The 13,422-nt window shown below is 43.8% G+C and overlaps 1 protein-coding gene across 1 annotated transcript in view; it reads right to left on the bottom strand.

Annotated features, from left to right (window-relative positions):
* LOC309701482 (uncharacterized protein) overlaps positions 1 to 13,422 on the bottom strand; it is a 2,150,955-nt gene that overhangs the window by 70,423 nt on the left and 2,067,110 nt on the right. The gene's annotated exons all lie outside the window — the stretch shown is intronic.

Genomic DNA, 13,422 nt, shown 5'->3' with positions numbered 1-13,422 from the left:
TCACCGCGCTGAGGAGTTTAGGTGCTCTGTAGAAAAACATGATAAGAGTTATCTGTTAAACATATTCAAAGCATCATTTAAATATTGAAACACCCTGTAACCACCTTTGTAGCATACATGAGTTTCTGAGACCTCGATCTCATCAACATGATCAATACTTGCTATAATTTCTAAATGTTGTGGACAAAACTCTTTTTTAGTCTAAAGTTAACATTGTCGTTAACAAAAAGTTGCCAAAAACACCCAGTGTATCAAATGTGATACAAAAAATAAATACACAATAAAAGTAAATCATACACAACATGACATAGCAAAGAACTCATGTGTGGCTTTTGTTTAAAGGGTTGATAAACATCTCAGTTCCAAAGAATCTGAATTTTCTGGCTGTTTTTTGATGGGTTGGGTCTTACAGGGTTAATAACTGTATGTTACATGTGACTCACTGAAATTTAGGAGGTACGGCCTCTGGGAACTGAAGAAGCAACCTGGCTTCAAATTCAACGTCCCTCATTTTATTGCTGACGTTCACCGCCCACACCTGAAACAGAAAACACATTTACAGTGCGCTTATGTGTAAAGGTTATGTGCACGTAATGAAAAAAAAGTCTTGTGGGTTTTCTCGTCTTACCAGCCTTAGAAGAGGTTTGGCTTCCTCTTCGTCAAAATCCTCTAACTCAAACTCCCACAGCCTTCAAAAGAAAGCAAAGCAGAGGTTTTCTCTCAGCACTTACACGTCATCACAAACAGACTTTCAGGCGTGACAGTAACTCACTGCTCTCTGAGCGTCTCCCTGCTCTTCTCCACCAAAAGATCTCTCAGATCTTCAGCAGTGAGGTTCGGTGGAATTAGATCTTCCTGCTGAAGTCTGAGAAACTCCGTCATTATCGCAACCTAAAAGTAAAGGAGACATTTAATCACCACCACTCTCAGGTCCTCAGAAATGACCTGATATTTTCTGTCAGCTTTGGTTTGCATGAATCTGGGTCTAACCTGAGCCTTGTAGCCCGGAAGATACCAGCAGATCTTTACAGCTGTTTCATAAATCGGTGTGTTGAACAACACCTGTCAAAGAAATAGCAATTTAGTCATTGTTACTTAAAATGATTTTCAGTTTGTCAACTTTTAAAACGACATCAAATTCTTCAAATTACTGAAATGCAGTAAAAGCAAAAGCGTCACATACCCTGATAGGCTTATAGATTCCTTGACTCTTTTCCATTTAAACGTGTTCAAATCAAAGTCAGGAAGAAAAACGTCAACTGCTCTCCAACGATGGCGTACGGGGGATCTGGACCTGAAAATGCTCTCAGCTCGGTGGTCTCGCACAGATGAGCTCTTTTGACAGTCTGATGTTTATTTATGAATGCAGAATTTCTTGAGCAGTCACCATGGAAACTTGATGCAGCTTCATGTTGTTAAATTAAAAGTAAACACTGTGTATTTTGCACTACACTCCACTAAACTTATCATATAAGTAAATAAAGTGTGGGTTAGGTCCCTCCTGTGGAAAGAGCCACACAAACCGATGGATCAGAAAAGACAAAGTCAGCTACAGCATGCCTTTTCATATTATGTGCCTGCTTATCTCCATTTCTTTACAGTAGATGGGAACTTTTGCAGTAAAGCAATGGCTTACAAACAGTGGACTGTGGACTAATGCAGACATCTGAAGCCTGACAGCAGCTGGTATATACACAGCTTTGGACAAACTGGCCCTTTAAACAGCCCAGAGGAAGAAGAGACCTCTGCGTTATCAGTGCAGCCTAAAGCACAATAATAATAATACTATTAATATGATTTTTAGAGCAATAATGCCCCAAATACTGAAGTCATTAATTACACATCCGTCATGCTTCACAGGAGGTCAGGAGTGACCGATGAACGTGATGCTACATTAGAGTCTGTCCTATGAGTTCAGCAGGAGGAGGTGAACCCACAGCTGGGACCAGTTCTCTAGTGGGTCCAGTATCATACTTGTGTTCATCCTGGTCTGAACCTGGTCAGAAGAACTGACTTCACTTTTGAAAATTCAATACTTATAAAAGGTAACCCCAAACAGTCTACAACGGCTGTTTTCTGTCCACCGAAGCAAATTTGATTGACGAGGTTTTTGTACCTTCACTTCTCCAAAAAGCAAATAAAGAGATTAAACAAAGATTTACTGAACGACCGTCAGAATTCCCAGAGCTAACGTAGATCGCTTTATGCTCTTGAGTCAGGAGGGATAAGAAAAGTGACTGCAAACATTGTGGAACGATTCATAGCGTTTGATTGCTTGTGTGAATGTATTAAACAGGAAACCAGGAGCTGCAGAAACCCAGTAATGCTGAAGACGCATGCGTGTGCGTTTATTACAGGTTTTTCTGAATGCTTAAACCCTAACTGTGATTCTTACAGCACAATTCCTAAAACTATTGATACTTATAGCAAAACCACTCACTGAGTGTGCAAAACTAAAAGCACAAACACTGCTTTGCACTCAGTTTGCCATTTTGTAACACACACTTTGCAAACCTGTAGCTACAATCCACTGCACAGCGCTCTTTTTGCAGAACTGTAAACACAACTCACTGCTTTGCACTCAATTTCCAAATGATCAACGCACTCCTAGCAAAACTATACACATTTATGGCCATTATTTACACTATTTTGTCAACTGTCTGGCACACTGCCACATGTGAAAGCTTTTTTAGATAATTAGTTCACTTTGCAATCAGCCTAAGCACTATGATACAGGTAAGCTCTGTGTGTGGAGTACAATGGAGGGAGCAGGAAGAGTGAGAGGAGGCCGAGGAAGAGGACGTGGAGGTGAAGAAGTAGGATGAAGAGGACGACAAGGACAAGGAGGAGCAAGAGGAGGACGAGGAGGGGGGAGAGGACGGGTAAGAAGAGTAAGAAATAGAATTGCTGATGACATCAGAGCTACAATAGTGGACCATGTCATCAACCGTGGAGTGACCCTGAGGGAAGCTGACCAACGTTTTTTTTGGTTTTTCTCAAACTTAAGTAACTGAAACCTTTCATTGAACTACAGCAGAAACAGATTGGAAATGCCAAGTTATTCTAACACTAGTGGACTTGTTAAACAAAACATTTGTTTCACTTCTTTCTCAACATGCAGCACCATTAAGAACAGTGGACCAGCATAGTTGGTCTGCATGAGCACACTTACTGCAACAGTTGTACATGCTGAAAATGGTTGCTGGCAGCTGATGTGAAGAAATGTCTGGACACATCAAAAGTTTTCTTTTTCATTTTCTTCCTCCCTTGGATAACATACACATGGCAAATAAAAACATGTAACTAGGGTGACGTGAAGTGTGTATCATCAGGTTTAACTAAAATATAATGAGGCTGTCCATCTGTGAAGTAATTGTTCCTTCAAAAACCACTGTGACAACAGATTTTATTTCATTCATTTGATGGTTTTCTATTCTGTATACTGGAACTTTTTAATAGCCCCCCTGTCCACACATCCTTGACATGAGACTTTCTGCAGAGTTGCACATGATGAATGCACACAAAACTTAAAGTGTTGCTGTCATATTTTTTTGGATGTGGTTTGTTGTCATAATCAAGAACGTGTCTTATTTTTTATTTGTGTTGTTGCTGATCGGCCATTGGACTGCTGAGCCTGCAGTGAACAGCCAGTCACTGACTCTTGATGCTAGAGCAAGGACAACTGAGCTCTCTCTCTCTCTCTCTCTCTCTCTCTCTCTCTCTTTTAAATAAATAATACGTTCGAGCTGTTTATGTTTTTGACTTGTTATGGACTCTGACTGGCAATGGGAGGGCTGGCGGACTCATATTATGGAGGTGGAGGGTAGACACATTTTGTGTGCAAGAGACCACATACTACAGTGGTGATTGACACAGACTTCAATGGACATTTAGGTGAAGGGAACAGAGGTTATGAGGTGTTGGGTAGGTGTGGTGTTTAGGAGAGAAATCTAGAAAGACAGATGTGGGGCAGATTTTCCAAGTGGAAATGGCCGTGGTGCACACATACTTCAAGAACAGGGAGGAACTTGTAGAAATATATGAAAGTGGAGGAAGCTGCACACAGGGCAACTAAATATTATGCAGAAGGTGAAATCAAAAAGACAGGAGACAAGGAGGTGTCAGGGAGAATGCAGCTATGCAGCATCAAATGGTAGTTTGAAGGATGAGTTTGGACATCAAGAAGAGGAAGTGAGTGAAGGCAGAGACATGCAGGAGTATAAACAGGCTCTGGGTAGTAGGGAAGACTTACCAGATGGCTGGGATAGTACAGCTTTATTGAGATAAACTGCCAAGAAGGGGTTTGACGTCTTCTCTGCACAGAAGTGATTTTGAAAGTATTTGAAGGAAGAGATTTACAAAGAAAAAGAAGTGTAGTTAGCGAAATGAAGAAAATAGACCAAGAAACTGGGAGGCTAGGCATGTAGCAGAAAGAGGTGACAAAGGAAAAGGCTCAGTGCCACGTATGTGAAGCTGGACCCCAAGGAAATGAGGGAATGAGACTTGCTAGGCAGAGAGTGAGTTTGAATGGATGTTCAAACCCAAAAAAAAAAGATATATTCACATAACATAGATTGAAAGAAGCTGCAGGTGGCACAGCAGCTTTAATGTCTTCCAGACAGGAAGTTTTGGAAAGAAATATCATCATTTCCCAGATTTTACTATCTTAGTGTTCTGTAACAAAATCACTGTTGTGCGCATGGTGTTAGAGATGATGATGATTACAAACAAACTTAATGTGCTAGTCGTGCTTTTCTTGAGGGATTTGTCCTTCGACCAGTTTTCATGTCATTGGAATCATTTGTATTCACTGATTCTGGCACTTATTTCATCAAACCAAACTCCAAGTAAATACTTTCGGCTTTTTGGTTTTGTCAAACGAACTAATGTAAAGAATGCCTGGCTGTGCACTACACCACGCAGTGGCAATTTGTCTTCTCCAGTTAAATTCAGGATTAACTTGCTTTATAACACAGACCTCAAAAGTAACCGTTATAACCCCAAACACAAGAAAATGTGATCTACAGCACAGTGAGAACTGGCAACGCTTATCTGGAGGGGTCAGAGTGAATGAACTGGACACCTGTAGAAGCAGGATTTGATTTCCACTGATTTCCTTTCCGATCTGATACCAAGTAAAATTCAGGGTGGTATCGACGATACTGATCTGATACCGATACTCTGAACAAAAACTTATTTTTTTTTACTCTATCTTTTATTTTATCTCAAATTATAGCGTCGTAATGATCACAGGACATCAGATTACTTGTTCTTATCACTTAATGATGCAGAATTATCATATAGAAATGAAAAACCTGAAGTTGTGGCTATTTGTTGCCTGCCTGCAGCATTAAAGGACTCCGTGAGAGACGTCTGTCTCGCCCTGGCAGCACCTCTCCCTCTCCTCCTCTTCAGTTCGCCTCAACATACGCTCGTCATATTCTGTGATATGATTCACTCTGAGGTGTTTGACCAGGTCAGCGGTGTTACCACAACACCTCACATTCTTGCCACATGTATGGCAAACCACGTCTCAGCTGTTCGTGGAGGTAAAATACGTCTGCACATGACTCTGTTTACGCTCAGCCATTGTTGTGAGTGTGCACGCCAAGGGGCCGGACACAATGACGGGTATCGGAGGAATCGATATTTCAGTATCGATCCGCACATCACTAGTTGAGATACGTTTTAAACTGGTCCAAAAAACAAATGCATATTTTCCCGAACCACTGTTCCTTGACTAAGGTGGATAACGTGATGAGGTCAAGGAAGGGTGTGACGGAGATTTGATTGAAAAACTTTGTCGTCCGTTAAAGTTTCACGTTGGCTTTTTCATCTTGAAAGCCCTCTCTGCTCGTGTCCAACCCGTGTGAACAATCACAGATGTGAGAAATGTAAACAAACCGTCCGCAGAACGCTGATCAGGTTATTTTAAGCGCAAGAAAACAAAAACGTTGCGCTCACCGTCGGCGTCACGGACGAGGCCTGGGGGTCCGGGCCCGTCCACAAAGGTCATTGTAACACAAATCATACGATTGCTAATGAAAATGCTATAAAGCTACATCGCAGATAAGTCTCTGGAGTAACAATCAAGGCCATGTTAGTTATTTGATGAATAGTATCTGTGCCACTCATGGCGCATGACTGAGGAGGACGTTGACCTCTGCAAGTCAGGAAAGTCTGCTGCTCATTGTATAAATATGAGATGTTTTTCAAAAACCAGCCAGCCATCATCTCGGGAGGCTGACTCCAAAGTACCATCTCACTTCAAACTTGCAAAACAAGTCGAGTCGATGCGAGCGCACTGCTTGTTTCTAGTTAGTCTTTAAGGATGACAGCATTAGTCTGCTCCTTTGTATGAAATAAAGTGAGTCGAGTCCATGTGGTCTGGCACCCACCCACATTTCTCTGCTAGTGATCCATGAGGACTCCACCTTGTTGCCAGTTCTCTTGTGTGGAAGCTTCAGGAAATGACAGCTTCACTCTGACGTGTGTGAGCTGTGTGAGGTCTGTGGTTAGAAGTTTACAGTGTTTGCTCTTTGTGTCGTCTGTAATATGCTCTATGGCTTTAAAAAAATGGCCACATGTTTCTGTAGCTGAATTTGTCCATCTCTGACCTTCTGAGACTGTATTTTCAAATAGGGACGTTCTGACTTTTCTTCACCTTGTACTTCATTCTGCAAATGTTTTATACTCTATTAGAGTTATTACATTATTCTGTTATGCTATAAAATCAACCCCCATATAAGATCGTACTTAAGAAATACATTTAAAAAACCTTCCTGTGCAAATAACCCAAGTTATCTAGAAGAAATAAAAACTGCACCGCAAACCAAACTCAGGTGTTCGACCTGTTGAGCTCGGGAAACTAACTGGTGTTTCATTTTAGTGAGTGCTTTGTTAGATTCCTTCATTTGAACCAAATGAAGTTGATTAAAGTTGATGCACTGATGTGTTTGAAGTGTTTTGTTAGTTGCGATGGATCTCCTGCTGTCTTTTTTCCTCATTATTAAAAGAGGATTTCTTTGAATTTCAAACATCCATTTCCTGTTTATCTGGTCCCGGGTCACAGGTGCAGCAGTCTAAGCAGAGAATCCCAGACCTCCCTAAACAACCACTTCCTCCAGCATATCCAGGACAATACTGAGGCATTCCCAGGCCTGCTGAGAGATATAACCTCTCTAGTGTGTCCTGGGTCTGCCCTGGAGACTCCTCCTCATGGGACAGGCCCCAAACACCTCACCCAGGATATTTTTAATGAAAACATCACAAATAAGTCGTCAGGTCTGATGGTCACATTTGTGAGATTCAACCACCATAAACCAGAGATCACACAGGACACACTGTGTAACCCTCAGCTCAGGTGTGTTCAGGACATTTGCTTGGAAGAAGCCGTCTGTGGATAAATCCTGCTCTCCACCTCAGCTGTCAGGTTTATCCAGAGAACGGCCGTCCTGACTTCCAGCAGCCCCACAGTCCTCGTTTCTAATAAACTGGCATCACTGAAATGAACTGTCTGCCTCGCTGTTCAATAATCTGCTCTTTGCCAATTTCCCAGCAGAACCTTCCACTCATATCAGCATTTTTCTGTGATTCTCACATGAACTAAACATAAAAAGCTGAAGCCAACCTCAGAGTTCCCCGTAGTGAGGAAGAGTTTCCTCTGAGCCACAGCTGAGTTTGATGCGTCCACAAAGGAAGACTGACGGGAGGACAGACTCTGGGAGAAAGGCAGATATTAAAAGATATGAATACAAAGTACGCTGCAACAAACAGGACAGCAGATTATGAAGAGCGGTTAGACCTTCATGTGTCAGTCATTGAAATGTGATCAAAGTTACCTGTTTGACATCCTGATAGAAGAAAATCAGCTTCTTGGATCCGTTTGCAGCAAAGAATTCATGGATCAGACTGAACTGGAAGAATCAGACATTAATGACTCAAAGGTTCAACTCTGAGGAAGGATCACGTCTCTGAACTTACTCTGTCATCAGAGACGATGGCGTCTTCCACCGCCGCCTCCTCCAGGCTGCCGGCGTCGGCCAGCCTGCTCATCAGGTATTTATGTCGGGCATCCAGAGCTGCCCGCCGTTCCTCCTTCACGGCTCTCGCCTGTTTGGCTACTTCTCTCCTCGCCTCATTGGACAGCAGCATCGTCCTTTTACCAGACACCTGGAGAAACATCAGCTCAGTCTACAGACGCAGAGACCAGTGAGAGCTTGGCCCAAACATCTGCAGGTTTCTGAGGACCACGTTTGACCCTGACTGGAGGCATCGATTCTGAGTGTGACTGCCTAAACTGAGCTACTGTCCCCCCTCCACTGAGACGTTGTCCTGTGATGTGTCATGGGGGGAAGTGTTCCTCACGGTTGGACTCGTGACAAGTTCAGTCAGTTTATTCAAACTTTAAAAAGACGCATTTTCAGTCTCTGGATTTCAGCAGAAACAAATGTGAACACAGCACTTTTTGATTGAGTATAAAAGGATGAAAGAGTCAGTGATTAGTAACATTGTTGCTGACTGATGCTGTTGTAGAGCTGTCTTTGGATCCTCACCTTCCTGGAAGCCTTCCCTGGATTGCTCATATATCATTAACTTGTTTGTGTTCAGTAGAATCAGGTGTTGTGGATGCAGGTCGTAGCTGTGTGAGGCCTGTACAGTCAGCGCTGTGTGAGCGCTGTGTAACGTTAGCTTAGACTTCTTTCTGTTGTTATCATCCTTCAGGTTAATGTTGTTTTCATTATGCATCACAGGAAGTGTGGGTGGCTGTTAGCCTCACAGCTCATGGAGAGTTGCTGCTGCTCTGCCTCCTTTTTGATGTTTCTGCTCTTTGTGGCTTTGTGTTACTTTGTGTCGTGTCTGAAACAAAGTGAGTCCATGTTACTAACTGTAGTCGGCTCTCTGTCTCGTGCACAGCTGACTGTTGTCTGAATGAAAGTGTTTTTGTACTTTGTGTAATCTGTTGGGTCTTTGAGCCCTTTTTAAACAGCATATGAGCCATATGTATGTGTGTATATGAAAGGTTGTTTGTAATACATCAAATTGTTGCTTATTCTAGAGCTGCTGCTGTGCCTGATTGGTCTACTCGCTCGAAACTGAAGGTTGACTTGATTCTTTTGGTTTTTTACATTTTGTCAATAAACCAACTTCTTTATGATTTGAACGGCGTCTCTGACGTGTCACAGGCCTGTCAGCTTTCTTGGTGATTGGTATAGATTTGAGCTTCATGCTCTGGCTGTTGTTGGGTTTTCCTCTTTCATATTAAAGCTTTTGTCCTACATTTGGCTCTAAAGTCTAATTCTAATCCCAGCACTGTGTCTGGGTGTGTGATGCTTGTTTTCCTGCTCTTTCTCATGAAACAGTCACAACATTCTCAGTCCAACTTTCACTCTTTGCTGCGTTTGCTGCAGCTGCAGTGAACATGGTGCCGTTTGCCTTTAAGAAAGTTGTGCACAAAGGCTTTTTCTCTAGCAGACAGCTGTGTGGCTAAAAGTCAGATCATTTTTTACCACCTCAGTCACACTGGACTGAAACAAGAGTGAAACTAGGAAGAATCAGAGTTTGTCCAGTGACTGCACTGATTTTCTTCATATTCACAAACTGATTCTAAGTAGTTGCATCAGCTAATCACCCGGACACTGAGCGTCCAACATGCTCCCTGAAGGGAAACGATTACATCCTCCAAACAATCACAATCTGTCTCTGAACGACTGGAATTATTCTCTGATTTGTCAATAACTGGAGTTTATCAATGCAGACACGTTGCCAACATGATGAAGTCAGTCTGAGTCGCATCTCTTTGGCTAACTTAACTCAAGTGGTTGCCGACTATTCTGGTTCTATTCCCATATAACAGCAGGGCTGCTGAGCACCTCTGTCACTCTGCACTTATGTTCCCAGTTCTCTTTTGTGGAGGAATTTTCCAGGAATTCCTGGGACCAGCTTTCCATGAGAGACCCGATCAGGAGCGACTGTCCTGGACACTCCCAGCATCACAGGGACTCACAAACCCCTCTACCACAGTGAGAAGACTGATGGTCACAGGCCCACATGTAGCTTTAGATCACACGTGTGCACTTCCTGTGGTCACTGCTGTAACTCTAGACTCACCGAGGGGCCAGTGGTTGGTGAGGCAGCAGCAGCTGAAGTCATGTGACTAATGGCTCTCAGCTTCTGTCCTCCTATTCGCCGGTGTCCTTCACCTGTCACACCTGGTCAAGAAAGAGTGAGAATGTTCAGAGCTTTAATGGAAAAGAATATTATTACATATAAAAGGCCTCTAACAAGTATTGTAGTGTTAATCAGGATGAAGTCCATCATGAAGACTTCAGAGTGCTTCAGACAGTCGGTGTTTCATCCACAGAGCCTCCAGTCTGCATATCAAAGGATCCTGAGGAATGACAGTGAACCCCGAGTTCCCCTCATTACATTCATGTGTGTGACTGTGAGGAAAAGGTGATTGTATGAACGTGTGTGAGCGAGTGAATGAGGCTTGTATCAGAGTGGAGATAATGTCAGCGGCACAAGCTGGACGCTGCAGGTGTCACATGTGAATCTGTGCATCAGTGTCTGCACCTTTGTGGAGGTGAAGCTCAGGAGGTTTGGATTTGTTCAAAGCTCTGTCTGCTCCATCTTTCTTTCCCTCAGGCCTCTCCAGATCAGGAAGGAGGTCCTGTTCTCCTTCTCCCTCCTGGATTTCTGGATCCAGGGAAGGATCAAAGTCTCTCAGCCCAGCATCAGAGCTTCTGGCTGGGGGAGGACTGGAAGTTTCAGCTGGAGGCTGAGAGCCTGGATCTGCCATCTGAGTCACAATTCAAATATTCTCAGTAATCTCAAAAAGCAACAGAAAGGTGCCATTTTCATGAGCAGTGGGTTATCCAGCAGTTTGATTCATGTCAGCAGCATTTAGTTTGTAACTGCTGACTCACCTCTGGCTGTGTCCTGCTCTCAGGGTCACAGTGGACACTGTACCTTTGACCGAAGCTGCAAAGACAGTCAGCAGGGGTCTGGATGCATTCAGCACCACGTCCTTGTTGGGCAGACACCTTCAGTGACAGGACAGTTTATTATGCTGGTAACGTTAATAAGTCTGATCACCTGTAGAGCTCATTTAAACACATCAGCTGTAGAACATCATGTGTCATGGCGTGTCCAAACTCACAGGCTGCATCCTCCTGAGGACCCGGCCTTCAAGGTCTACGTGGGCCGGGTCCTCCAAAGGTCGGGTAGGCGGGAAGTGAGCGGCTGTGACGGTCTGGCCTTCAGATCCGCGTCACCGCTGTCTCGGTGGAGTTTAATAAACTCAGCCGTCTGCTCCTTGCTGTCTAAAATCTAACAGGACACAGGAGTAAACTCTCGACCGTCTCACACTTCTGTTTAATCACTTTTCTGTTTGGCGTTTATTCAGCTGTGTGAAAACTGTAACTTCAGCCAAACCAAACAAACAACACTGAAAAAAGCCAAACGATAACATTTTTACGTGATCTAAGTGACTTATATATCATGTTTAAACCTGAACAGCCAAAGGCCGTGGGGGTCCAAAAACGATGTGCCGGGAGTCCGCTGTTCTCGCCGGCTCTAATGACCCTCGACCTCCCGGTTAGCTATCCAGATGGTGGGTAACAGACGTCTCCAAAAACGTCAGAGCACTTTTGCAAATATGTGATATCTTGACAAACCGAGCAGATATTTGAAGTTTACACTCCTACATTCTCAAACAGGAGCCCCAGCAGAGATGGATGGCTGGCGCGGCTCTCCGGAGCCCCCAGTCAGAGCAGATGCAGGGCCAGCAGGTGTGGAGACCCCTGGCTGAGGCAGCTGAAGCTGTGGGTGGCTGTCAGCCAGCTCAGGATGCCTTTTGGGCTGCAGCAGCATAAAATCCTCAGCAGGCTGGGTAAGCTTGCGTGAGCTCTCTGTGGAGGCTGTTGCAGCTGAGATGGCTCACCCGAGCGGTGCAAACTTAGTTACCTTCAAGGCTCCAGAGTCAGCTGAGGTCAGCAGCTCAGCCTCTGGGGAGGTTACAATCCCTGGAACAGCCAGGTCTCTACAACCAGAAACAGTCTTTGCATGTGCAGCTTCAGAACCAGACTTGAAGTTCCAGTTAGTGTCCGATGTCCCAGAAACACTCAGGTGCTCACTGAGCAATCTCTTGAGGCCAACACTCAGAAAATCAAACAGTCTTTGAGCCTTTGTGGGAACATTTATCGTCTCTGCTGGAAAGGTGGAAACATCTGGGAGATGCAGCCTTAACACACTGGGCTTCACAAGTCCTTGGAGGCAGCTCACTAAACTCAGGGATGCAGACAAAATCAGCACTTGCAGGAACACAATGTGCCCTCTCACAATGAGCTTGGAAGCATAAACTGAGTTTTCCTCACTGACTGTTTTAGACAGGATTGTGGGAGCAACACAAAAAGCAGCTTCAGCTGGAAACACACAGTTTAGTGTCTTTGCTGCTCGCTTTAAGTCACAATAAACAGGAAATTCATTGTGTCTCATGTCAGAATCACTCATATACAGGAAAGGAAGAGGCGGAGCTTATTTCCTGCAGGGAGAGGTTAGCAGTCTGTGTCTTTCTCATTTCTGACTCCTAAAGAGCTGAAAAACACAGGCTGTTATTGGCTGGCTGACACTGGGATTAATGTCCTTGAAGCCAGCAGTCTTTAATGTCCAGGTTCAGAACGGGCAGGTGAAAAACAGTCCTTTATGTCCTCTGATGTTCAATAAACTGTCCTGATTACTGAGGGAGCAGAGAAAGTGTCTCCATCACTCACCACAGCTGGATGCTCTGAAATCCTGGAATCCAGCTGTGGAGAGGAGCGCCGGCGGCGTGGACGCAGTTTAGTAATCAGGGAACGGGAGACAGGAGGGAAACACAGCTGGGACCAATTACACACACGAGACAGGAAACAGTAACACAGGACTGTCAAAGTAAAACAGGAAATATAACACAGAGTCCAAAGTAAGGAGACGTGGGACACAGTGAAGACACAGAAACAGAAACCAGAACTATAATCACAAAACAAACTCAGAAACATAAAGAGTGAATCAGCTGATTCAGTGTTTGTGACAAAAACATGGATCCTGGTTAATAACTTTTATTTGTTTGTTTCTGTATTATTTTGTGTATCGTTCTTATGAGCTGTTGTTTTGTCAGTGAAATATTATTTCATTGTTTTAAGCTTTTTGTTGACTTTGAAGTGCTTAAGTTGATATTTTTGAACATTTAATTTGTTCGATTATTGTCGAGTCGATAAAACTGTCAAACGCACAGCTGCTTCCAGCACGGCCGGAGGAGAGGTGGCCGAGCAGACGCACAACACACACAGCTCACAGGTTTGCATTTCTAGATATTGCAGATGTTGCAGAAATTGAGAGTAAAGAACTCAGAGATCCAGCGCTGTCTCCTGCCCCTTATTTATA

Source organism: Aulonocara stuartgranti (genome assembly GCF_965226115.1).
Source record: "Aulonocara stuartgranti genome assembly, chromosome: 23".
In the NCBI taxonomy this organism is placed as follows: Eukaryota; Metazoa; Chordata; class Actinopteri; order Cichliformes; family Cichlidae; genus Aulonocara; species Aulonocara stuartgranti.
The sequence above is the reverse complement of the archived record's forward strand: the minus strand, read 5'-3'. Positions and strand labels throughout refer to the sequence as shown.